The 24,119-nt window shown below is 44.1% G+C and overlaps 1 protein-coding gene across 2 annotated transcripts in view; it reads right to left on the reverse strand.

The window, feature by feature from the left end:
• Positions 1 to 23,245, reverse strand: part of LOC130096020 (rho guanine nucleotide exchange factor TIAM2) — a 61,916-nt gene extending 38,671 nt beyond the window's left edge. For both annotated transcript variants that reach the window (XM_056262641.1, XM_056262640.1), the window contains exon 1: positions 23,096 to 23,245. The gene's annotated coding sequence lies outside the window, so the exon portion shown is untranslated. The remainder of the gene's footprint in view (positions 1 to 23,095) is intronic.
• Positions 23,246 to 24,119: the final 874 nt, after the last annotated feature.

Below are 24,119 nucleotides of genomic sequence, written 5' to 3' on the forward strand. Positions count from 1 at the left end.
AGTGAATACGAATCATCAGTCTTGGGAACTGAAGAGAAACACTGCATGTGTAATTAAAAGCAGCTGCGGCTGAAGGCTGATCATTATACTGGGGGGACGGCCTGGGAAAAGTGGATGATGTCATGAGGAGCCTATCTTAAAACAGTTGAACATAGCGTTCTGCATTTTACTTAGCAGTTCGGTAAGGGATGGGGAAAACGTTTCTGTTTATCGCTGGAGGGATGGATCAGGCTGGGAATCAAACCAGCTCTTACTCTACGGTAAATCTCATTAGAGAAACCAGAGAAATCAAACTGTTAAAATAGCACATGCCTATTCGGTTTCTCTGACTGAAGACAAAAGCGTTTCTCTGAGAAGTCGTGGTCATCTCTGCGAATTTACTGCAACTCTGACATCATTTGATGAGCGGCGCAAAGACGACACACTGGCGCATGGCTTTCCCAAGGTCCATTATTAACACAGAAGCGGGATGCTGATAAGATCGTATTTTACTGTTAAATAGCAGAGCGGCTGATTCGGGGTTCTTTGAATTTCCAGTGTGGTGTGACCACAGCAAGCCCCCGAACCGCTCGGTGCCCCCCTCACCCAAACGGACGCCTAGACTAACCGACCTCCGGCTCCCAAAATTACAGCCATTTGCACACAGCACTCCTCATTTCCATATGGTACATGACTAAAACTCCCCATTTCTAGGAAGCTGTGTGTTCACATGACACAGACAAACACAAGGCATGTTTAACCATAACTATGCAGGCTGAAGTGAAGGCATCCATATATCCATATGTATATAGTTGAGGAAAGGAGATATTTAAGGTGAGAATCATACTTTGACTTAATTTTTAAGAGACATTTGTTCATGAAACAGACTACATTTGTGTTATTAGTCTGTTTTTGTGTGCAGATTGAGTTATAAATCCAGTCCTCTTCAAAAAGAGCTATAAACAGGGACATGTATGGGACGGCTAGGAGATTAAACAGAAGCAAAGGTGTCAACTATTTAAACTCAAACTAATCTTGCGTTCTGTCACATTTGCACCTTTTCACTTAAGTGGTCAGACTGGGTTTGATCCAAATTCCATAATCAGCGAATTCACCTCAATCCACATATGCCAAAAAATGTAAAAGGGGGTTCAGGTTTGCCAAGGACAATGTCAGCCCTGTTTGATTTGGACAAAGGTGAATTCCCTTTCCCCATGTGTTGAGTATCCACATCAGATCCCTGCTGGATGTTCAATGGCTCTTTGGCTTGCAGAGCTGTGGGTGTTCGGCTGAAAGGCAGGCACGTGCTTGAGCTGGATTTGCCTTCATACTGGTGTTGAATGAGAAGAATGGAAACTATATCAGATTTTATGCTAAATATAGCTTTGGTTTTAAGTCAGCATACTTCATACATTACTATTTTTTCAAATGTAAGACCTCTGTAAATTACATTAAAGGTTCACACAAAAATGAAAATTCTGTCATTTACTCACACTCACGTCGTTCCAAACTTTTGTCACTTCAAAAAGTTAATAAAGGGATCGTAAAACTAAACCATATGAATCGGGTGGTTTAGTTCAAATTTTCTGAAGAGACTCAATCGCTTTATATGATAAACAGATTGAATTTAGGTTTTTATTCACATATAAACATTCATCAACTCACACATCAGCTGTGGTAAACAGAAGCTCAAGCATGTTTGCTTGAGGTGCGAGAACCAATGAGGTTCATTCTCATGTTACGCAGCACGTTTGAGCTTCAGCAAGAACCAATGAGGTTTATTTGTGTGTTGAGAAACACGTTTGAGCTTCTGCAAGAACCAATGAGGTTCATTCTCGTGTTACGCAGCACATTTGAGCTTCAGCAAGAACCAATGAGGTTCATTCTCATGTTACGCAGCACGTTTGAGCTTCCGTAAGAACCAATGAGGTTCATTCTCATGTTACGCAGCACGTTTGAGCTTCAGCAAGAACCAATGAGGTTCATTCTCGTGTTACGCAGCACGTTTGAGCTTCCGCAAGAACCAATGAGGTTCATTCTTGTGTTACGCAGCACGTTTGAGCTTCAGCAAGAACCAATGAGGTTCATTCTCGTGTTACGCAGCACGTTTGAGCTTCAGCAAGAACCAATGAGGTTCATTCTCGTGTTACGCAGCACGTTTGAGCTTCCGTAAGAACCAATGAGGTTCATTCTCGTGTTACGCAGCACGTTTGAGCTTCCGCAAGAACCAATGAGGTTCATTCTCGTGTTACGCAGCACGTTTGAGCTTCCGCAAGAACCAATGAGGTTCATTCTCGTGTAACGCAGCACGTTTGAGCTTCCTCAAGAACCAATGAGGTTCATTCTCGTGTTACGCAGCACGTTTGAGCTTCCGCAAGAACCAATGAGGTTCATTCTCGTGTTACGCAGCACGTTTGAGCTTCCGCAAGAACCAATGAGGTTCATTCTCGTGTTACGCAGCACGTTTGAGCTTCCTCAAGAACCAATGAGGTTCATTCTCGTGTTACGCAGCACGTTTGAGCTTCCGCAAGAACCAATGAGGTTCATTCTCGTGTTACGCAGCACGTTTGAGCTTCCTCAAGAACCAATGAGGTTCATTCTCAAGTTACGCAGCATGTTTGAGCTTCAACAAGAACCAATGAGGTTCATTCTCGTGTTACGCAGCACGTTTGAGCTTCCGCAAGAACCAATGAGGTTCATTCTTGTGTTACGCAGCACGTTTGAGCTTCAGCAAGAACCAATGAGGTTCATTCTTGTGTTACGCAGCACGTTTGAGCTTCAGCAAGAACCAATGAGGTTCATTCTTGTGTTACGCAGCACGTTTGAGCTTCAGCAAGAACCAATGAGGTTCATTCTTGTGTTACGCAGCACGTTTGAGCTTCCGCAAGAACCAATGAGGTTCATTCTCGTGTTACGCAGCACGTTTGAGCTTCAGCAAGAACCAATGAGGTTCATTCTTGTGTTACGCAGCACGTTTGAGCTTCAGCAAGAACCAATGAGGTTCATTCTTGTGTTACGCAGCACGTTTGAGCTTCAGCAAGAACCAATGAGGTTCATTCTTGTGTTACGCAGCACGTTTGAGCTTCCGCAAGAACCAATGAGGTTCATTCTCGTGTTACGCAGCACGTTTGAGCTTCCGCAAGAACCAATGAGGTTCATTCTTGTGTTACGCAGCACGTTTGAGCTTCAGCAAGAACCAATGAGGTTCATTCTCGTGTTACGCAGCACGTTTGAGCTTCCTCAAGAACCAATGAGGTTCATTCTTGTGTTACGCAGCACGTTTGAGCTTCAGCAAGAACCAATGAGGTTCATTCTTGTGTTACGCAGCACGTTTGAGCTTCAGCAAGAACCAATGAGGTTCATTCTTGTGTTACGCAGCACGTTTGAGCTTCCGCAAGAACCAATGAGGTTCATTCTCGTGTTACGCAGCACGTTTGAGCTTCCGCAAGAACCAATGAGGTTCATTCTCGTGTTACGCAGCACGTTTGAGCTTCCGCAAGAACCAATGAGGTTCATTCTTGTGTTACGCAGCACGTTTGAGCTTCAGCAAGAACCAATGAGGTTCATTCTCGTGTTACGCAGCACGTTTGAGCTTCCGTAAGAACCAATGAGGTTCATTCTCGTGTTACGCAGCACGTTTGAGCTTCCGCAAGAACCAATGAGGTTCATTCTCGTGTTACGCAGCACGTTTGAGCTTCCGCAAGAACCAATGAGGTTCATTCTCGTGTTACGCAGCACGTTTGAGCTTCCTCAAGAACCAATGAGGTTCATTCTCGTGTTACGCAGCACGTTTGAGCTTCCGCAAGAACCAATGAGGTTCATTCTCGTGTTACGCAGCACGTTTGAGCTTCCGCAAGAACCAATGAGGTTCATTCTCGTGTTACGCAGCACGTTTGAGCTTCCTCAAGAACCAATGAGGTTCATTCTCGTGTTACGCAGCACGTTTGAGCTTCCGCAAGAACCAATGAGGTTCATTCTCGTGTTACGCAGCACGTTTGAGCTTCCTCAAGAACCAATGAGGTTCATTCTCAAGTTACGCAGCATGTTTGAGCTTCAACAAGAACCAATGAGGTTCATTCTCGTGTTACGCAGCACGTTTGAGCTTCCGCAAGAACCAATGAGGTTCATTCTTGTGTTACGCAGCACGTTTGAGCTTCAGCAAGAACCAATGAGGTTCATTCTTGTGTTACGCAGCACGTTTGAGCTTCAGCAAGAACCAATGAGGTTCATTCTTGTGTTACGCAGCACGTTTGAGCTTCAGCAAGAACCAATGAGGTTCATTCTTGTGTTACGCAGCACGTTTGAGCTTCCGCAAGAACCAATGAGGTTCATTCTCGTGTTACGCAGCACGTTTGAGCTTCAGCAAGAACCAATGAGGTTCATTCTTGTGTTACGCAGCACGTTTGAGCTTCAGCAAGAACCAATGAGGTTCATTCTTGTGTTACGCAGCACGTTTGAGCTTCAGCAAGAACCAATGAGGTTCATTCTTGTGTTACGCAGCACGTTTGAGCTTCCGCAAGAACCAATGAGGTTCATTCTCGTGTTACGCAGCACGTTTGAGCTTCCGCAAGAACCAATGAGGTTCATTCTTGTGTTACGCAGCACGTTTGAGCTTCAGCAAGAACCAATGAGGTTCATTCTCGTGTTACGCAGCACGTTTGAGCTTCCTCAAGAACCAATGAGGTTCATTCTTGTGTTACGCAGCACGTTTGAGCTTCAGCAAGAACCAATGAGGTTCATTCTTGTGTTACGCAGCACGTTTGAGCTTCAGCAAGAACCAATGAGGTTTATTCTCGTGTTACGCAGCACGTTTGAGCTTCCTCAAGAACCAATGAGGTTCATTCTTGTGTTACGCAGCACGTTTGAGCTTCAGCAAGAACCAATGAGGTTCATTCTTGTGTTACGCAGCACGTTTGAGCTTCAGCAAGAACCAATGAGGTTCATTCTCGTGTTACGCAGCACGTTTGAGCTTCAGCAAGAACCAATGAGGTTCATTCTCGTGTTACGCAGCACGTTTGAGCTTCCGTAAGAACCAATGAGGTTCATTCTCGTGTTACGCAGCACGTTTGAGCTTCAGCAAGAACCAATGAGGTTCATTCTCGTGTTACGCAGCACGTTTGAGCTTCCTCAAGAACCAATGAGGTTCATTCTCGTGTTACGCTGCACGTTTGAGCTTCCTCAAGAACCAATGAGGTTCATTCTCGTGTTACGCAGCATGTTTGAGCTTCCGCAAGAACCAATGAGGTTCATTCTCATGTTACGCAGCACGTTTGAGCTTCCTCAAGAACCAATGAGGTTCATTCTCGTGTTACGCAGCACGTTTGAGCTTCAGCAAGAACCAATGAGGTTCATTCTCGTGTTACGCAGCACGTTTGAGCTTCCGCAAGAACCAATGAGGTTCATTCTCGTGTTACGCAGCACGTTTGAGCTTCCGCAAGAACCAATGAGGTTCATTCTCGTGTTACGCAGCACGTTTGAGCTTCAGCAAGAACCAATGAGGTTCATTCTCGTGTTACGCAGCACGTTTGAGCTTCCTCAAGAACCAATGAGGTTCATTCTCGTGTTACGCAGCACGTTTGAGCTTCCGTAAGAACCAATGAGGTTCATTCTCGTGTTACGCAGCACGTTTGAGCTTACGCAAGAACCAATGAGGTTCATTCTCGTGTTACGCAGCACGTTTGAGCTTCCGCAAGAACCAATGAGGTTCATTCTCGTGTTACGCAGCACGTTTGAGCTTCCGCAAGAACCAATGAGGTTCATTCTCGTGTTACGCAGCACGTTTGAGCTTCCTCAAGAACCAATGAGGTTCATTCTCGTGTTACGCAGCACGTTTGAGCTTCCTCAAGAACCAATGAGGTTCATTCTCATGTTACGCAGCACGTTTGAGCTTCCTCAAGAACCAATGAGGTTCATTCTCGTGTTACGCAGCACGTTTGAGCTTCAGCAAGAACCAATGAGGTTCATTCTCGTGTTACGCAGCACGTTTGAGCTTCCGCAAGAACCAATGAGGTTCATTCTCGTGTTACGCAGCACGTTTGAGCTTCCGCAAGAACCAATGAGGTTCATTCTCGTGTTACGCAGCACGTTTGAGCTTCAGCAAGAACCAATGAGGTTCATTCTCGTGTTACGCAGCACGTTTGAGCTTCCTCAAGAACCAATGAGGTTCATTCTCGTGTTACGCAGCACGTTTGAGCTTCCGTAAGAACCAATGAGGTTCATTCTCGTGTTACGCAGCACGTTTGAGCTTCCTCAAGAACCAATGAGGTTCATTCTCGTGTTACGCAGCACGTTTGAGCTTCCGCAAGAACCAATGAGGTTCATTCTCATGTTACGCAGCACGTTTGAGCTTCAGCAAGAACCAATGAGGTTAATTCTCATGTTACGCAGCACGTTTGAGCTTCCGTAAGAACCAATGAGGTTCATTCTCGTGTTACACAGCATGTTTGAGCTTCCGCAAGAACCAATGAGGTTCATTCTCGTGTTACGCAACACGTTTGAGCTTCTGTGAGAACCAATGAGGTTCATTCTTGTGTTAAGAAACACGTTTGAGCTTCAGCAAGAACCAATGAGGTTCATTCTCATGTTACGCAGCACGTTTGAGCTTCAGCAAGAACCAATGAGGTTCATTCTCATGTTACGCAGCACGTTTGAGCTTCCGCAAGAACCAATGAGGTTCATTCTCGTGTTACGCAGCACGTTTGAGCTTCAGCAAGAACCAATGAGGTTCATTCTCATGTTACGCAGCACGTTTGAGCTTCTGTGAGAACCAATGAGGTTCATTCTTGTGTTAAGAAACACGTTTGAGCTTCAGCAAGAACCAATGAGGTTCATTCTTGTGTTACGCAGCACGTTTGAGCTTCAGCAAGAACCAATGAGGTTCATTCTCGTGTTACGCAGCACGTTTGAGCTTCCTCAAGAACCAATGAGGTTCATTCTTGTGTTACGCAGCACGTTTGAGCTTCAGCAAGAACCAATGAGGTTCATTCTTGTGTTACGCAGCACGTTTGAGCTTCAGCAAGAACCAATGAGGTTCATTCTCGTGTTACGCAGCACGTTTGAGCTTCAGCAAGAACCAATGAGGTTCATTCTCGTGTTACGCAGCACGTTTGAGCTTCCGTAAGAACCAATGAGGTTCATTCTCGTGTTACGCAGCACGTTTGAGCTTCAGCAAGAACCAATGAGGTTCATTCTCGTGTTACGCAGCACGTTTGAGCTTCCTCAAGAACCAATGAGGTTCATTCTCGTGTTACGCTGCACGTTTGAGCTTCCTCAAGAACCAATGAGGTTTATTCTCGTGTTACGCAGCATGTTTGAGCTTCAGCAAGAACCAATGAGGTTCATTCTCGTGTTACGCAGCACGTTTGAGCTTCCGCAAGAACCAATGAGGTTCATTCTCGTGTTACGCAGCACGTTTGAGCTTCCGCAAGAACCAATGAGGTTCATTCTCGTGTTACGCAGCACGTTTGAGCTTCAGCAAGAACCAATGAGGTTCATTCTCGTGTTACGCAGCACGTTTGAGCTTCCTCAAGAACCAATGAGGTTCATTCTCGTGTTACGCAGCACGTTTGAGCTTCCGTAAGAACCAATGAGGTTCATTCTCGTGTTACGCAGCACGTTTGAGCTTCCGCAAGAACCAATGAGGTTCATTCTCGTGTTACGCAGCACGTTTGAGCTTCCGCAAGAACCAATGAGGTTCATTCTCGTGTTACGCAGCACGTTTGAGCTTCCGCAAGAACCAATGAGGTTCATTCTCGTGTTACGCAGCACGTTTGAGCTTCCTCAAGAACCAATGAGGTTCATTCTCGTGTTACGCAGCACGTTTGAGCTTCCTCAAGAACCAATGAGGTTCATTCTCGTGTTACGCAGCACGTTTGAGCTTCCTCAAGAACCAATGAGGTTCATTCTCATGTTACGCAGCACGTTTGAGCTTCAGCAAGAACCAATGAGGTTCATTCTCGTGTTACGCAGCACGTTTGAGCTTCCGCAAGAACCAATGAGGTTCATTCTCGTGTTACGCAGCACGTTTGAGCTTCCGTAAGAACCAATGAGGTTCATTCTCGTGTTACGCAGCACGTTTGAGCTTCCTCAAGAACCAATGAGGTTCATTCTCGTGTTACGCAGCACGTTTGAGCTTCCGCAAGAACCAATGAGGTTCATTCTCATGTTACGCAGCACGTTTGAGCTTCAGCAAGAACCAATGAGGTTAATTCTCATGTTACGCAGCACGTTTGAGCTTCCGTAAGAACCAATGAGGTTCATTCTCGTGTTACACAGCATGTTTGAGCTTCCGCAAGAACCAATGAGGTTCATTCTCGTGTTACGCAACACGTTTGAGCTTCTGTGAGAACCAATGAGGTTCATTCTTGTGTTAAGAAACACGTTTGAGCTTCAGCAAGAACCAATGAGGTTCATTCTCATGTTACGCAGCACGTTTGAGCTTCAGCAAGAACCAATGAGGTTCATTCTCATGTTACGCAGCACGTTTGAGCTTCCGCAAGAACCAATGAGGTTCATTCTTGTGTGTTAAGAAACACGTTTGAGCTTCTGCAAAAATCAATGAAGTTCATTCTTGTGTTACGCAGCACGTTTGAGCTTCAGCAAGAACCAATGAGGTTCATTCTTGTGTGTTAAGAAACACATTTGAGCTTCTGCAAAAATCAATGAGGGCTTTTGTCATGCGTCAAGCAGGTTCAGTTGAGGTGCGAGAACCAATGAGGTTCATTCTCATGTTACGCAGCACGTTTGAGCTTCAGCAAGAACCAATGAGGTTTATTTGTGTGTTAAGAAAGACGTTTGAGCTTCTGCAAGAACCAATGAGGTTCATTCTCGTGTTACGCAGCACGTTTGAGCTTCAGCAAGAACCAATGAGGTTCATTCTTGTGTGTTAAGAAACACATTTGAGCTTCTGCAAAAATCAATGAGGGCTTTTGTCATGCGTCAAGCAGGTTCAGTTGAGGTTCTGCTTATGTTCGCTGATCAATGTTTATATGTGAATAAAAATAATTAAATCGGTTTGTTCTACAAAATTAGTGATTCTCTTCAGAACATTTGGACTAAACCGCTCGATTCATATGGATTAGTTTTACAATCTCTATATGAACATTTCGAAGCGTCAAAGTGGTAGTTGTGTTACTGTCAATGGAGAGACAGAAATCTCTCAGATTTCATAAGAAATATCTTAATTTGTGTTTCGAAGATGAACGAAAGTCTTACAGGTTTGGAACGACATGAGGGTGAGTAATTGATGACAATTTTTGGGTGAACTAACCTTTTAAGGCCGTGTGTCGTGTCCACCAAAGTGTTTTAAGACAGCTGAAAACAGCAGGCTCTCTTCTGAAAACGCCTGGCTGCAGACACTTGAGAGTGCTTCGGTGGCGCAGCGTTTTTTGTTTTTTTCAGTTGAGACACTTTGGTTGCTAAGGTATGGAATATCTGGGAAGTGTTACTGGTATCTGATTTTGCAGATAGTTTGTTTCCAAATATAAAAATGTCAAAACAATGTAAAGAATTTGCTCTGGCTCTTGTTTTATATTATTTTGTTCCGTTGTTGTGCGTGTTGGAGTCGTCTGTTGCCATTGTACAGCAGGATGTGGCAATTGGTCGCTGTGGTATTTGACCCGGCCCTCCTCCTACACTGTGATTGGATGGTTGGGTAAAAAGCTGTGTTTTACCCAATGTTGAAAATTTTTCAACTCTCGGTGTCTGGAAAAACGTCTCAGGTTACGTATGTAACCCTGGTTCCCTGAGAGGGAACGAGACGCTGCGTTTGAGACGCGGTGGGAACGCTCTGCGTGATTGCGTCATGAAGCACGTGTAAAATCAGTCCAATGGAAGCCCGATACGTCATGGGTGACGTCATAGACCAGGAAACTATAAAGCACCCTTGAAAACAGACCGCGACAGCTTCTGAAAAAGTCTGAAGCAAGTCGATCAGGGCATGCAGGAAATATGGCAGGCAAACGCAGCGTCTCGTTCCCTCTCAGGGAACCAGGGTTACATACGTAACCTGAGACGTTCCCTTTCAAGGGAACTTCGAGCTGCGTTTGAGACGCGGTGGGAACCCCATACCCACTACGCCATAGTGACAAATGCCCGTTCTGTGTGAAGTCCTTGCGCACACTAAGAAGCAAGCAACCTCGCCCCAGGAGTGGAGAGGTCAAGGTCATAAAACCTGACAAATGTATGTGGAGAGGACCAACCTGCCGCATTACAAATGTCAAGAAGGGAAACACCCGAAATTAAGGCCGTAGAGGCTGCCATACTCCTTGTAGAATGGGCCCGTACAGCCATAGGTGAAGGCTGACCAGCCGCTTCATAAGCCAATGATATAGCCTCGACTATCCATTTGCTCATAACCTGTTTAGATGCAGGGCACCCTCTTCTGAGTGACCCAAAACATACAAATAACTGCTCTGACTTACGCCACAGGGCAGCTCTGTGAACGTAGGCATCCAATGCCCGAACTGGACATAACAGGTTCAGTTGTTCCTGATCTGGGGTATTAAAAGGTGGAGGATAAAAGGCCTGCAACACTATTGGGCCCCCAACATTAACTGGGACCTTAGGAATATAACCCGGTCTAGGGTATAGAAATGCTTTCACCATACCAGGTGCAAATTCCAGACATGACGGAGCAACCGACAGGGCATGCAAATCTCCAATTCTCTTGATAGATGAAATAGCAATGAGAAATAAAGCTTTCAAAGTGAGGAATTTTTCTGAAACCTCTTCAATAGGCTCGAAGGGAGCCAGAGCCAGACCCTCAAGTACAATGGCTAAATCCCAAGCCGGTGCTCTAGAGTGCAGTGCAGGTCTCAACCTCAATGTACCACGGAGAAAACGAGTAATCAGAGGATCTCTCCCAAAAGAAGTACCCCCCAGAGGGGTATGGTAGGCCGAAATAGCCGCCACATAAACTTTTAAGGTGGAAGGAGATAATCCAGCAGAGAAACGGTCTTGCAGAAAATCGAGAACTGAACCAACAGGGCAGTTAACAGGATCTAACTGACGTTCACCACACCAGGTGGAGAATAATTTCCATTTCAGTGCATACAGTCTTCTCGTGGAAGGAGCTCTGGAATGGAGAATGTCTCAACGACCTCAGTCGAGAGACTGGATTCTATGAGCCTGGCCCCCTCAGAGGCCAGGCCCACAGTTTCCACAACTCCGGTCGAGGGTGAAATATCGTGCCCCCTGCCTGGGACAGCAGGTCCCTCCTGAACGGAATCTCCATGGGAGAGCCGTCCAGAAGAGACAAAGTCCGAGAACCAAACTCGAGTCGGCCAGTATGGGGCTACTAGTAGCAGATGAGCCCCTTCCCGGCGAACCCTCTCCAGAACCTCCGGGAGCATAGATATCGGGGGAAATGCGTACAGGTGCAGCCTCGGCCACACCTGCACCATCGCATCCAGTCCGAGAAGAGCTGGCTGCGTGAGGGGGAACCATATAGAGCAATGCGTTGTACAAACGATGTGAAAGGTCGACTTGACTTTAGTTAGACCAAAGTTCTCCCTAAGAAGCTCCACCACCTCGGGGTGAAGTCTCCAATCCCCTGGGCCTCAGCCCCTGCCTCAACAGGATATCTGCTCTGATATACGAGACCATCAGTGTGTTGTCCGCCATTCGCCGAGCAACCACTCATGATCGCCCCCACTTGTGAGGGAAGCATCCGTCGATAGCAATATGCGTCGACAAGAAGCCCCCAACACTGGGCCTGGGCGAGGAACCAAGGTTCTTCCACATGACCGAAGCACGAAGGCATAGCCGCGTGACCTTGATCATGCGAAAACGTATTTCCCCTCGGAGAAAACCCCTTGGTCCTGAGCCACCACTGCAGGGGTCTCATGAACAGAAGGCCAAAAGTAATACGTTGGACGCAACTGCCATGAGACCCACCCGTCTGAAACTGTTTCACAGTGAGTGACTGGCCTAGATATACCCCATTACGGCTGTAAGAATTGCTACACCCAGAAAAGTGGTCCTCAGAGCACACTCTTCTTGGCGTTGAGAGGCAACCCCAACATCCTTAATGAGACAGAACGACATCTCGATGCCGAACTGCCATAAACTCAGATTGAGCTAGGAGCAACCAATCATTGATGTAGTATAATACGCGAATGCCCTGGAGTCTCAGAAGAGCCAGAGCTGCATCCACGCATACTGTAAAGGTGTGGGGTAATAAACCTAGGCCGAATGGAAGAACCCGATAATGGTATGCTTCGCCCCCGAAAGCAAACCTCGGGAACCTCCCTCATCCTCTTTCGGAAACAATGAAGTAATGGCTGTCTGCTGGGAGGAGGAACCCCTTCTACAGCTCCTTTTGCAGAAGTGACAGTACTTCCTGCTCCATAACCAAAGCCTGCTCGGGGTCCACCAATGAGAGGAGGGACCCCTAGAAATCTGGGCGAACGAGAACCGCTGAAACCCTTTTCTATAGTGTGCAGGACCCACTGAGAAATATGTGGCAGTAGTTTCCACGCTGCCAGAAATTTACTAGGGGAACCAGTCTCTCAAGACTGGCCTCTGGATTTGTTTGAACAGTCACTACGGCGCCCTGAAGCGGCGAACCGGCAGGGAACAACCAAACTGACCATTCTACGACCCTCCTCGGAGGATCGTATGGGGATGCTGACACCTCGGTGCCCTGAACGGAGAACCGGCAGGGAACAACCGAACTGGCAGCGCTGCAACCCTCCTCAAAGAGTTGCACCCCAGAGGAAAAACGATTTCTCAAAACCGTCCCTTGGTTGAACAGTCACTACGGTGCCCTGAAGCGGCGAACCGGCAGGGAACAACCGAACTGACCGCTCTACGATCCTCCTCGGAGGATCGTATGGGGACGCTGACACCTCGGTGCCCTGAACGGCGAACCGGCAGGGAACAACCGAACTGGCAGCGCTGCGACCCTCCTCAGAGAGTCGCACCCCAGAGGTCGCCGAGGAGAAACGATTTCTCAAAACCGTCCCTGCCCCGGAGGAGCCCTCAGAAGCCTGATAGCCTCGTTTTCTTGCGACAGGACTTCTTGTCTAAGCTTTATTAGAGATGATGACAGTCCTCAGATCTTGCCTACCTCCAACTAGCTTAGTTCCTACGACCCTCCTCGGAGGATCGTTGAAAAAAGCAGGCACTTCGGCGCCCTGAAACGGCGAACCGGCAGGGAAACCGAACTGACTGCTCTTCTTTTTTCTTATTTGAAGGCTCGTTTGGGGACACTGACACCTTGGTGCCCTGAAACGGCGAACCGGCAGGGAAACCGAACTGGCAGTACTGCGACCCTCCTCAGAGAGTCGCACCCCAAAGGGCGCTGAGGAGAAACGATTTCTCAAAACCGTCCCTACCCCAGAGGGGACCACCCTTAGAAGCCTGATCGCCTCGGCGTCAGGGCTTCTTCTTTGTCAAAGCTATTTTAGAGATAAAACAGTCCTCAGATCTTGCATGTCTCTAACTGGCTAGACTGCGACCGCCACCCAGGTACCCCTCAATTGCGGAGGAGCCCGAATGGCGACGCTCTGTTTTGCACTTTGTGCTGAGAGGAGCATAATAGGCCGTCTCAGGAACATTAGATTGGTGAGGAAGAAACCTCTGGAACGCCGCTGAATGGTTTATTTCTTAGTTTTCTTGAAAGCGGAGCGTCCAGAAGAACAGACATAATTATATCTTTATTTTCCTTTATCTTTATATCAGAAAAAACTTATATATATATACATATATATCACTCTGCGGCCACCAGCAGGAAACAACCGAACTGGCAGCGCTGCGACCCTCCTCAGAGAGTCGCCCCTCACATTCATCCATGTCCTTAAATACTCTACCCACCAGCGCTGCCTAATAAAAATGTATTCATTATTAAGATGGCTGGTGGGTAACGTCGGGGTTAATAACGATAACGCCGACTCGGGAGAGAGAAAGCTCGCAAGCGTCTCTTTAACCCGAGGCAATGTCATACTATGATACTTAATACCCAAACATTACTATAGTCAGACATCTGGGGATTAAACACATAAAATACAAACCGGTTTATTCCACAATCTCGACACCTCAGTGTGGAGATAGGGAAAAACCACAGTCCCCGACGAGGAGGCTGAGATACAGAGTTTTCCTGTTTTAAGATATAGTTCATCTAAAAAACTCTTCTTTATTTTCAATCTCATAATATTCAACTGGCCAGTAAATATTTAACTGGCAACAGCACTAGATAAAACCTCCTTTTTTTCTTTAAAAAAGCTCCTCTTTATTCAACAGAGTTATGAGCTGGAAAATTTATTCATTGAAAACTCAAACATCTGCCTTTTTATAAAGATTTGTATTTGTTTTGTTCTCTTTCTTATTAAACAAAACACTAACGATACCAATTCCTCGGAACTGGAAATCGCAGCACACTAGATCTGGCATGTGAAAGCTGAGAAAGGGCGGAGCCCGTCCCAACCCCCGCTGTCAGATCCGTTTTCGAACCCCGAAATACGAGCCGTCTCCGAGCCTCGGCAACAGAGAGACCCGCTCGGGGAACGCGAACCGAAACGTCCTCCTCGAAGAACGCCCGGCGGGAGCGGAGCGTCCTCACGGACAGCTTCTCGCAATGCACAGTCAGATCCCTCGAGAAATGACTGTTGCATGCTCCACTCCCAAACAGCAACAAAAAGCTGATGTGTGTCCCCACCCGTGATGTAACGAGGGCAGGGAACAACACAACGTCTATAATATTGCTTTGCTCGCCATAATGATAGATAGTGATATATATATTGGGCTTGACAAACAACAATAAATAGACAAGGACAGAATCACAGAGAGCGCTTGCTGAAGACAACAGAAGCTGTCGCGGTCTGTTTTCAAGGGTGCTTTATAGTTTCCTGGTCTATGACGTCACCCATGACGTATCGGGCTTCCATTGGACTGATTTTACACGTGCTTCATGACGCAATCACGCAGAGCGTTCCCACCGCGTCTCAAACGCAGCTCGAAGTTCCCTTGAAAGGGAACTGCCAAGCACTCAGCTTGAAACAGACACTAAGCGCCTCGTCAGGCTGCTGTCGTTTTTAAATATGCGGCACTCCCATTGAATACAATTGAAAAATTCGCTGGCCTTAAGCAACAATTTTTTGGCGGACACGCGGCTTAAAAATATTTTTTATACTATTTACAATATTTCAGAGGGTTTTCAGTCTTAAAAGGTGTATTTTGACATTTTTTATCAATTTTAAAGACCTGCAGGAAACGCATTCCTTCAGGAAAGGCAAATCTAGTTTACAATGTATTAAATGTAATGTGCAAACATCATTTATAGATTTGAAAGATCATAAGGCACTCAACTCAATTACCCAAATTTTCAGTCACAAGTTTGAAAAGCCAGTCTGTTCAAGGAGCAGGCCTCTATAAATTTTGGCAGTGCTGGTCCGAGGGCATGTGGTGACACTAATTGAGTTGAGCTGGGCTAAAATAAGCTGTGAAGATGTTATCACGCCTACTCCAGTGTTGTACCATCTCCATGGCCTTTGTGCAATTACATGCTTCTACTGGGCCCCAACAAGCGGCCCAATGTTGAGATTGAGCCAGGCTTAGCAAAAAACAACAGAACTCAAGGAGCACTAATGCCTATCGCATTCCTCCATCACAAAAAAGTGGGTCTCTGCACACAAAAAATGGGGGTTAATTAGGGAGAAAATCCAGTGAAAATTCCATACGGCAGCAGTTCAGACAGCGGGGAACAGAGGGTCCTTCTTCCAGCCCACAGCACAAAGACATCAAGGCACTTTAGAGGGTGGATTAGGGCTGAGAGCCCACAATGACTAGCAGTGGAAAAATGAAAACAGGAGAGACACGTGATGCAGGTCCAATCTGTTACTCTCCTCTGATAAAAGTTAAACGGCATGGCACTAATTACCTATTCCAAAGGAAAACAAACACAAACAGCTGGCTAACACAGAAAGCATTTCACACAAAAAAGCCATATGTTTGTTTGATGGACATTTTGGCAAATCAGTCTAACCAGTAAGTTAATTATCCACACATCAACAAAATAAATGTTGCCTTACAAAAAAAAATCTATAAATTATGCCCTGACTATCTTCAATTTTTATTTCATAGGCTACAAAGCGAGCTGCTATGTAAAATGAAAGCACTTACTAAGTTCAGTAAAAGTTCTTCTAAGAAGAACTTCTTACCAACTCTAACCTCTAAACTATTTTTTTCTTATTATTAATAATTTAGTGATTTGAACGGTCCCGCTGCTTCTACTATGGATAAACAGTTCTTTGTTTGTTTTGTTTTTATAATGTGATCTATTGTAACATTTACATTGTGTATGTACATTTAATTTGTATGTAAAAAGTATACTTTTAAAAACTGTATTCTCACTATTAACTAACTATTAACTGTGATTTTTGCCTCAATAAGCAACTGTTAGGGATAAACATAAGAGTTTATGTTTAGATGGGTTTTGTATGGTTGTCAAAAGTAAGTACTGAAAGTAAAAAAAATGTGACGATACCAGCATTTTCCTCTAGCATTTTGAGCACTATTGAACGGATTCTTAAACACCTCTGATTGGCCATTGTGTTGAAGCGCTCAACATATATGTCTGTGATTGGCTACAATGATCAACAATGACATCTTTGACGCCCTTCATCGAGCACTTACACAGATATATATGGGAGCGTTTGAAAGCGGCATCTATCTGATCATCTATCAGTGGATATATTAGGGATCTACTGATAGTCCCCTGCTTTTAAACGTGTCAACACAATGGCCAATCAGAGGTGTTTAAGAATCTGTTCAACAGCGCTCAAAATGATAGAGGGAAATGCTAGTATCGTCACATTTTTAAATTTCAGTACCAACTTGGTACCGAAGTCGGTACTTTTAGAAAAACAAGTTTTGTATTGTGTTTCAGTTCTGTGCCTCAGTTCTCTCCAGTTTCTCTGTTTCAGTTAGTCTCCTAGGTAACACATAGTTTAATTAAGTGGTCACAGATGTTTTCACATTTCTTTGATTGGTTTGTTCTGTCTATTTAATCCCTGTTTCTGAGTTCCTTTTGTTAATAAAACAAAGACTGCAGCATTTAGACCATTTTCTCCTCATTATTGCACCGATTTGTGACAGAAGAACTGACCAAAAAATATGGATTTAGTAGCAATCCAGATCCTCCTGCTCTCCCAGGAGAACCAATCCCTAGAGGAACACACACAGGCTTTCCTGGACCTTCAACATCTAGTCCACTAAGACGACACCAGCCTGTGTGTGTTTTTCCGGGCAGGCCTTAACGAAAGGACCAGGGTGTGGACTGGGGAATTAAGAGGGGAGAGGGGGCTCTGGGTAATTTCAAGGAGTATGTGGAGTGGGTACTTCTCCACAACGGTTCCCCATCTGCAAAGACCAGGGAGGAGAGCAGAGCGTCAGCCATTTCCACAAGCCCAGCGACACCGCCAATCATGCCTGATCAGGTGTGTGAGCTGGTAACATCGCCTGTGCCCCTGGAAGCACTGGTGGAGTATAAGGTGATGTCTGTAGCCCAACACCTTCAACTACAATGGACAAACTGCTCATAGACTGGGAGAGCGAGTGCTTAAGGCCAATTTCTCTTCCCTGCACTGAGCCTGTCCCTGTTGGCAGTACTGAACTCTTAGTTTTGATTTTCCCACCCTGCCTCAGACTCCCACCTCCTCTCCCTGTTTTTAAACGGTCTTTTCCAAGTCTGCAAGTTCAGTGCCAGCCTAGAGACCAGTTCCTGGGTTTTATGCCTGTTCCATGTTACCCTGTTGTGCCTGTCAGTTCTCAGCCATCTGTACTGCTCAGGACTCCAGCTTTGCCTGCACAGCCTCTCCTCAGTCCTCCGGCTTCCTCTCTGATCATCATTGGGTCGCCTCAGTCAGAGAATTCGGCAGTCCAGTCCTGGTGGCTCGACCCAGTAGCTCCACCTAGGACCTCCGGTACGGTACGCCACTCCTCCTAGGTCTGTCGAGCAGTTGGATCCACTGTGGGACCTCCCTTTCTCAACTCCACTTAGGTCTGTCGTCCATTCGGCTCCACCAGGCTTCCTCGTCCCTCCGGTTCCACCTTGGTCGGTTCGTCACTCTTTCTACACCATGGACTGCTGGGCTTCAGCTTTGCTTTGTCCCTCCACTCCTTTGGCTTCATCGGGCTCCTCCTTCCCTTCAAATCCGCCTTGGTCCTCGGTCGCTCTGCCTTCGCCCCAGTCCACCGGCGCCCTGGCTTCACCTCAGATCCTTGTCGCTGAGGCTCCGCCCTGCCCTCCAGCACCAGCGTCGTGCCCGGTCCCTGCAGTCCCGTGGTCCCACCTGGGTCTCCACAACCAGCTTCGTCTCAGTCACTCATCCCCCTGGTTCCAGCTGCCAAGCCTCCACCATGGCTCCTTCCTCCCTCTCCCGCCTTCATCTCTGCCCTGCCTGTACTTTGTCATGGTTCCACGGCCCCCACCTAAAGCCCCTCCTACCCCCTCTATAGAACTGTTATTTGTAAGGCGTGAAGACGCACTTTGATGGGGATGACATGTTAGGGATAATCTGAGTTTGTTTAGGTGGGTTTTGTATTATGTTTCACTTCTGTGCCTCAGTTTTCTCTCGTTTCTGTTTCAGTTTATCAAGATTACAAATGGTTTGATTAAGTGGTCACAGGTGTTTTCACAATTCTTTGATTGGTTTGTTCTGTCTATTTAAGCCCTGTGTTACTTTCAGTTCATTGTCAGTTCTATTTCGCATTAAGTTGGTATCTCTATTTCTGCGTTTATTTTGTTAATAAAACAAATGCATTTAAATCCTTTTCTCCTCATTATTGCAATCAATTTGTGACAAATCCTAATTGCTGCTTATTAACAGTCAGTAAGGTAGTTAAGTTTAAGTATTGGGTAGGATTAAGGGATGCAGAATATGGTCATGCAGAATAAGGCATTAATGTGCTTTACAAGAACTAATAAACAGCCAATTTCCTAGTAAATGCATGCTGATAAGCAACTAGTTAATAGTGAGAATTGGACCCTAAACTAAAGTGTTTCCAATAATATTGTCATGTTTTAAAGAAGGACACTTATTTTGATGAGTAACAAAGCATATGAAGTACCTATACTAAATTGCAACATCATCATTAGAAGTGTTTAATTACAAATATTTAAATACATGACCAGAAGATAAATGCTTAACAGTACATTTGACACTTCAAACATATTTCAAAGACAATAGAATTAATTATGAATTTACATAAAAAGACACACTTAAGTGGGTCAAAAAAGCAGTTCAGCTAATTGCATTTAATATTAATAAACTATAATACATCTTCGTTCAATTTTAAGTGTTCAACAGCATTACATAAACTTGAGAAAATTGTTATTCGTATATTATTTCTGTAAAAAGAAAGCTAAAGTGTAGGGAACATCATCAACGGGCCGGAGCGCGTTGAGTGTTTACTGTTAGAACGGTGTCTTGTTAGCGGCCCCTAAGTTAATAACTAATGATCTCTGCAACGGAAGTGAATCAATCAATCAAAACTAACTTTAGCTGGACAATAACTTTATTCTAGATCTGTTGTAAAGCCAAAACAATCTCTGTTACTGTAATTTCCTATTATCACTGTAAAAAGCGCTATATAAATGAAGGTGACTTGACTTGACTTCTCAACAAATTAAATTTTCTGGCAACAATCTTGCCCAAATGCAGACTAATTAGGCGAGTTTGTGCTATAAAATCAATAAGACAATGACAATAAAACCCACTGCCCTTGCGATCCGTGTAATTTGACCTTAGCAGCTGAGAGCTCACAATGCTTCATTAGTATTCGAACGGAAGGGCGGCATGAACTATGCAGCTCAAAAGGTCAACAAAGTATGCCACATTATGTATGCCATAGGCAAACAAGATATACCAAAATAATCCCCTGTTATAAATTGAACAAATGTTCACATTGTAAAGAAATGTGATTATGCAATATGATGCTAACATGGTTATTCCTGACCTTTCAAGTAGTTTCTGTTCACCGGGACAGATGTGACTGGCACAGTTTTCCCCAACTTGAGTATGAACCAAAAAACGGCCGCAGGTCTGTTCTGATAGGGTCGTGGACAGCAGGAAAACAATATTAAATGCTAATAAAACATTAATTATATATGTATCAGATCTCCATCCATTGCGTGCATATAAGCACGCAAGTTTAGGATAGCAAAAAAAAAATATGATATGGATTGCCAGAAAATTCCACCAATGGAGGGGAAAGAGTTCAAATGGAGGAGAAGAAGCTTACAATTTATTTTGATTCATAGAACATTTGTGCTACTTTTGTACAATTTTACAATTACTATTCACTGCGCTTGCTTGGTTGACACTCACTGGAACACGTTGGCTTGTTGACTGAAACATTGGATGGAGATCTGATTCACAAAGACATTACAAGCTCAAATGACGCCTGGACAGAATTCAACCTCTGAAACATTAGACCAACCTCAGCTCCATGTGCTTACAATTTACCAACAATTATCAGGTGCATTAGCATCACTGAGTAAACTTGGCACGCTGCTGCCAGTCTGTCATATGTCCAGGTGCAGCTACCTGGCTCTTACGCTCAATTGAAATCAAACAACAGAGCTAATTTGTCACAATCAAGAGATGGAATCAAACCGCTTGTCAGCACTAAATGTAGTGTGTAGTGACTTGCAGCAGGGCAAAAGGGAAATGAGAATGCATCGCGATCAGTTAAACGCACGCCAGAACCAATGACGTCCACTGATGTCATACTTGGCTTGATGCGTTATAAGGAGCCAAGTGTGAATGAGATTTGAGAGCAAGATTTTCAGGTCACTGAAACTACTTGGCAGTTTAGTTTGAAACTGGGTACGGTTCGCATGGAAAAATTGGTAATGCGAACCCCGGAGTGCACTGGGGTACCAAACCCGAGACTACCTGGTCTGAGTTCGTTTGCAATCGAAATGGCGCTATTCACGTGAATGTGAAAGCAACGCACTTGTTCAGGAAGTAAGTCAATGAAAAAAAAATCCAGAGAAATAAAGAGCATGTCATTGACCTAACTACTTTAATCGATCTGTTCCTCATACAAAGCTCCCATAGACTTCAGAACACTTGGAATAATGTGCACGAGTCATATTTATGATATGTTTATGGAGCTTGAAAGCCCCTGGTTACCATCTTTTAACCTTTAAGACCAAAAACATCACAGACAGCTAAGTTTAGTTCAGCAGACTAAACATTTTTGGATGAGAAACCCAAATATAACATTTCAGATGCGTACCATCACAGGCAAAAGTCCAATTGCAGCTCATTATATATCAGCGTGCGCATTCCATTATGATCTGATCAAAAAGCCGGTTTAGTTGGAAGCTGCAGGAGTGTGTGGTGGTGATTGTGGTATGGCGTTTCCATGACAGAGCCAATCTAGTATAAACCTTCTGCTGCTGCTGAAGACGCTCGCTCTACCAAATCCATGGCTTTATTCATCTGCAGCTGATGCTTTGAGCCCCATTCACCTCAGCTGCACTCTGGGAATCCAGCTGGTCTCTGGATGCTCTTTGAGATCTTGAAATCCATAGCAAACACTTTGAGGCGGCGGCAACAAAGAAGCACACACACAGCCTGCGGATGGGGGTGGTTAAGGCTCTTGAAGACACAATAAAGACGCATGAGGACTCTAAGGGGGCAACATGCGGTGGATTTCGCGCCGTGTAAATCATTAATAGGTTTCTCCTATTAACTTAAGGCCCCTGTTATTAAAAAATATATGGGTGGAGAATGAGATTATACTGCTCAGCATCGCTACTTAGACCTTAACTAGCTAAAACAAATGGAGGACAATCTCATTAACATCATCATTTTATTCAATACTGAGGCAATTGGGAGAAGACCTATAACATTTTAATCTGCGCTCTCAAAACTCTTCCATATCTAGCATATCTAGATTGTGCTTTGTCAACGGTAGAAAGGTTCTTCAAATTTAGTGGATACCAAATTTGACTAACCAAACGTTTCCAAACAGGTGTCCTAAACACTCCCTTTGGCAGGGCAAACAGATAGTCCAACCCCAATCTTATGCATTGGCGGAGGCAATGTTGCTATGCTGGTAAGGATGCACAAAATAATAGAACATTTAAAGTCACCATGTAATCAAATTTGACGATTCTAATTTTTTTATGGAATATTGCATTATTATAAATTATTTATCCGAGCACATCATTATTTTTTTTAAGTATATGTGCCCGCTTTCTCTTTAATTATCTCTCTTGCAGCAACATCTCTTCTCTGATGACGTATTAACCACCTGTCACTCACATGAGATCGACTAATAGCAAACCACAACCATCCAATCAATTCCCCATGGACAAAATCAAGTCCCGCAGATGTACGTCACACAATAGAGAAGAAAAGACTATCACAACTTCTGTTTCATGCCGAGTCTGCCGACTTTAAAATCAAAAAGAAACAAAAGTAAAAAAAAAAAACAAAAAAAAAAAAACACTTAGCTATTAGTTTGACACCCAGAAAATGTGTAAATATTTTTGTCTTCATTTCTCAAGTGTCTTTTTTGGACATATTATGGTGTAGGTGTGTTCGTATTGTAGGCTATTTCTTTAAAATAAATGACACTTGGTTATATTTTGGTATCTAATGAATGAATGACATATCATACTTTTTAACTTTTGTTTAAGTGTCCAATATTTTGGGGCCACACAGCTGTGTGCTGTGCAATAGCCTATTCTTAACAGAGAAAAAGAAGAAACAGACAGGGAAAATAAGAGCTCAGTAACCTATTGTTTGTACATTTAATGATAATAAAAACAGCGGCAGAGAAAGAGAGAGATCCGTGGCAAAATGATTATTATTATGCATAGGTGTCTAATAATGATGCTACTTTACACGGTCACGATCGAAGCCTGACGCGTTTATTGTGACATGCCATACAGATACATCTAACAAGTTATAGGCATCCTTACTAATAATAGATAATACACAAACTGAAATATATAATCTGTTTTCGACACAAAAGAAAAATGTGCGTAGGCTAATCAACGTCTATACGCTCAACTTTGACCGTTTCAATTTCAAATTTCACAGCGCTGAACCAAAGATCAAACGCATTGCAGAAATATTAAGAAAAGTTATCCACTCACCACAGCTGAAATGAAGACAACTATTGATCATTAATCATTGTCATTATACAATATTATCTTTAGGAAACAACATCCTTTAATATGGCTTTATCTTCAAGTAGCCTACACGTCGTTCTCTCCTCAAGCGCAGAATGCCAACTGACCATCATGAGCCAAGCGCGCGCCGAAACCACACCTCCACCCTCTCCAAAATCTCTTTAAAACAGCCCACTGAAGAACATTGAGTTGTTATTCGCATTCCTGTCGATATTATTCACTTATTAACCAGCTTAGTGCTGTTCACGTGAATAATGTTACTTCACACACTGTTTCTTTAATGTCTTAGTCTTGTAAATGTCTTGTTTTTAGTTGGATATTTTCAATGAATCTGATGAATCTTATCACAAAATCTGACTGATCTCGATTGAATATCGTTTCTTTATGAAGCTATATTGTCGATATTTGTAGTGGTCCGAGAGCGATTGGCAGGAATCAAACTTGACGATTATAGTTGTACAAAATTATTTAAATGTTTATTTGTCAAAATAGGGAAGAAAAGACTATGACAACTTTTTTGATTTACTTTTTTGTTTGACCATCCGCCCACAATTCACCCACACATGTGATTCTATGATCATATGTACTCACCCTTGTGTCATTCCAAATTTGAATGACAATGACCTACTTTCCTCTGTGGTGGAGTGAAGAACTTAAAATCCAATCTATTTCCTTATGCCTGCTACAGCATGTGATTTCGGCAAACCTATAAGATAATTAGAAATCACACTGTATGACATGGATCTAATAACTGTATGTAGACTGTACGATGAAGACACCTATTGAAAACGGTATTTTTTTAAGATTCTGGTGGTTTCACGATATATCACAGTTTCTCGACTGAACCTTTATTGTGGTTTATTTTACTGTCAGGAGTACAGAGAATATAAAAACATTGTCTATGGACAAATACAAATTTACATTAAAAGATAGTGGCGCATAGTATAGTATAGTATAGTATAGTATAGTATAGTATAGTATAGTATAC

This window comes from Rhinichthys klamathensis, unplaced genomic scaffold (assembly GCF_029890125.1).
Source record: "Rhinichthys klamathensis goyatoka isolate OS25496 unplaced genomic scaffold, OSU_Roscu_1.1 h1tg000196l_1, whole genome shotgun sequence".
In the NCBI taxonomy this organism is placed as follows: domain Eukaryota; kingdom Metazoa; phylum Chordata; class Actinopteri; order Cypriniformes; family Leuciscidae; genus Rhinichthys; species Rhinichthys klamathensis.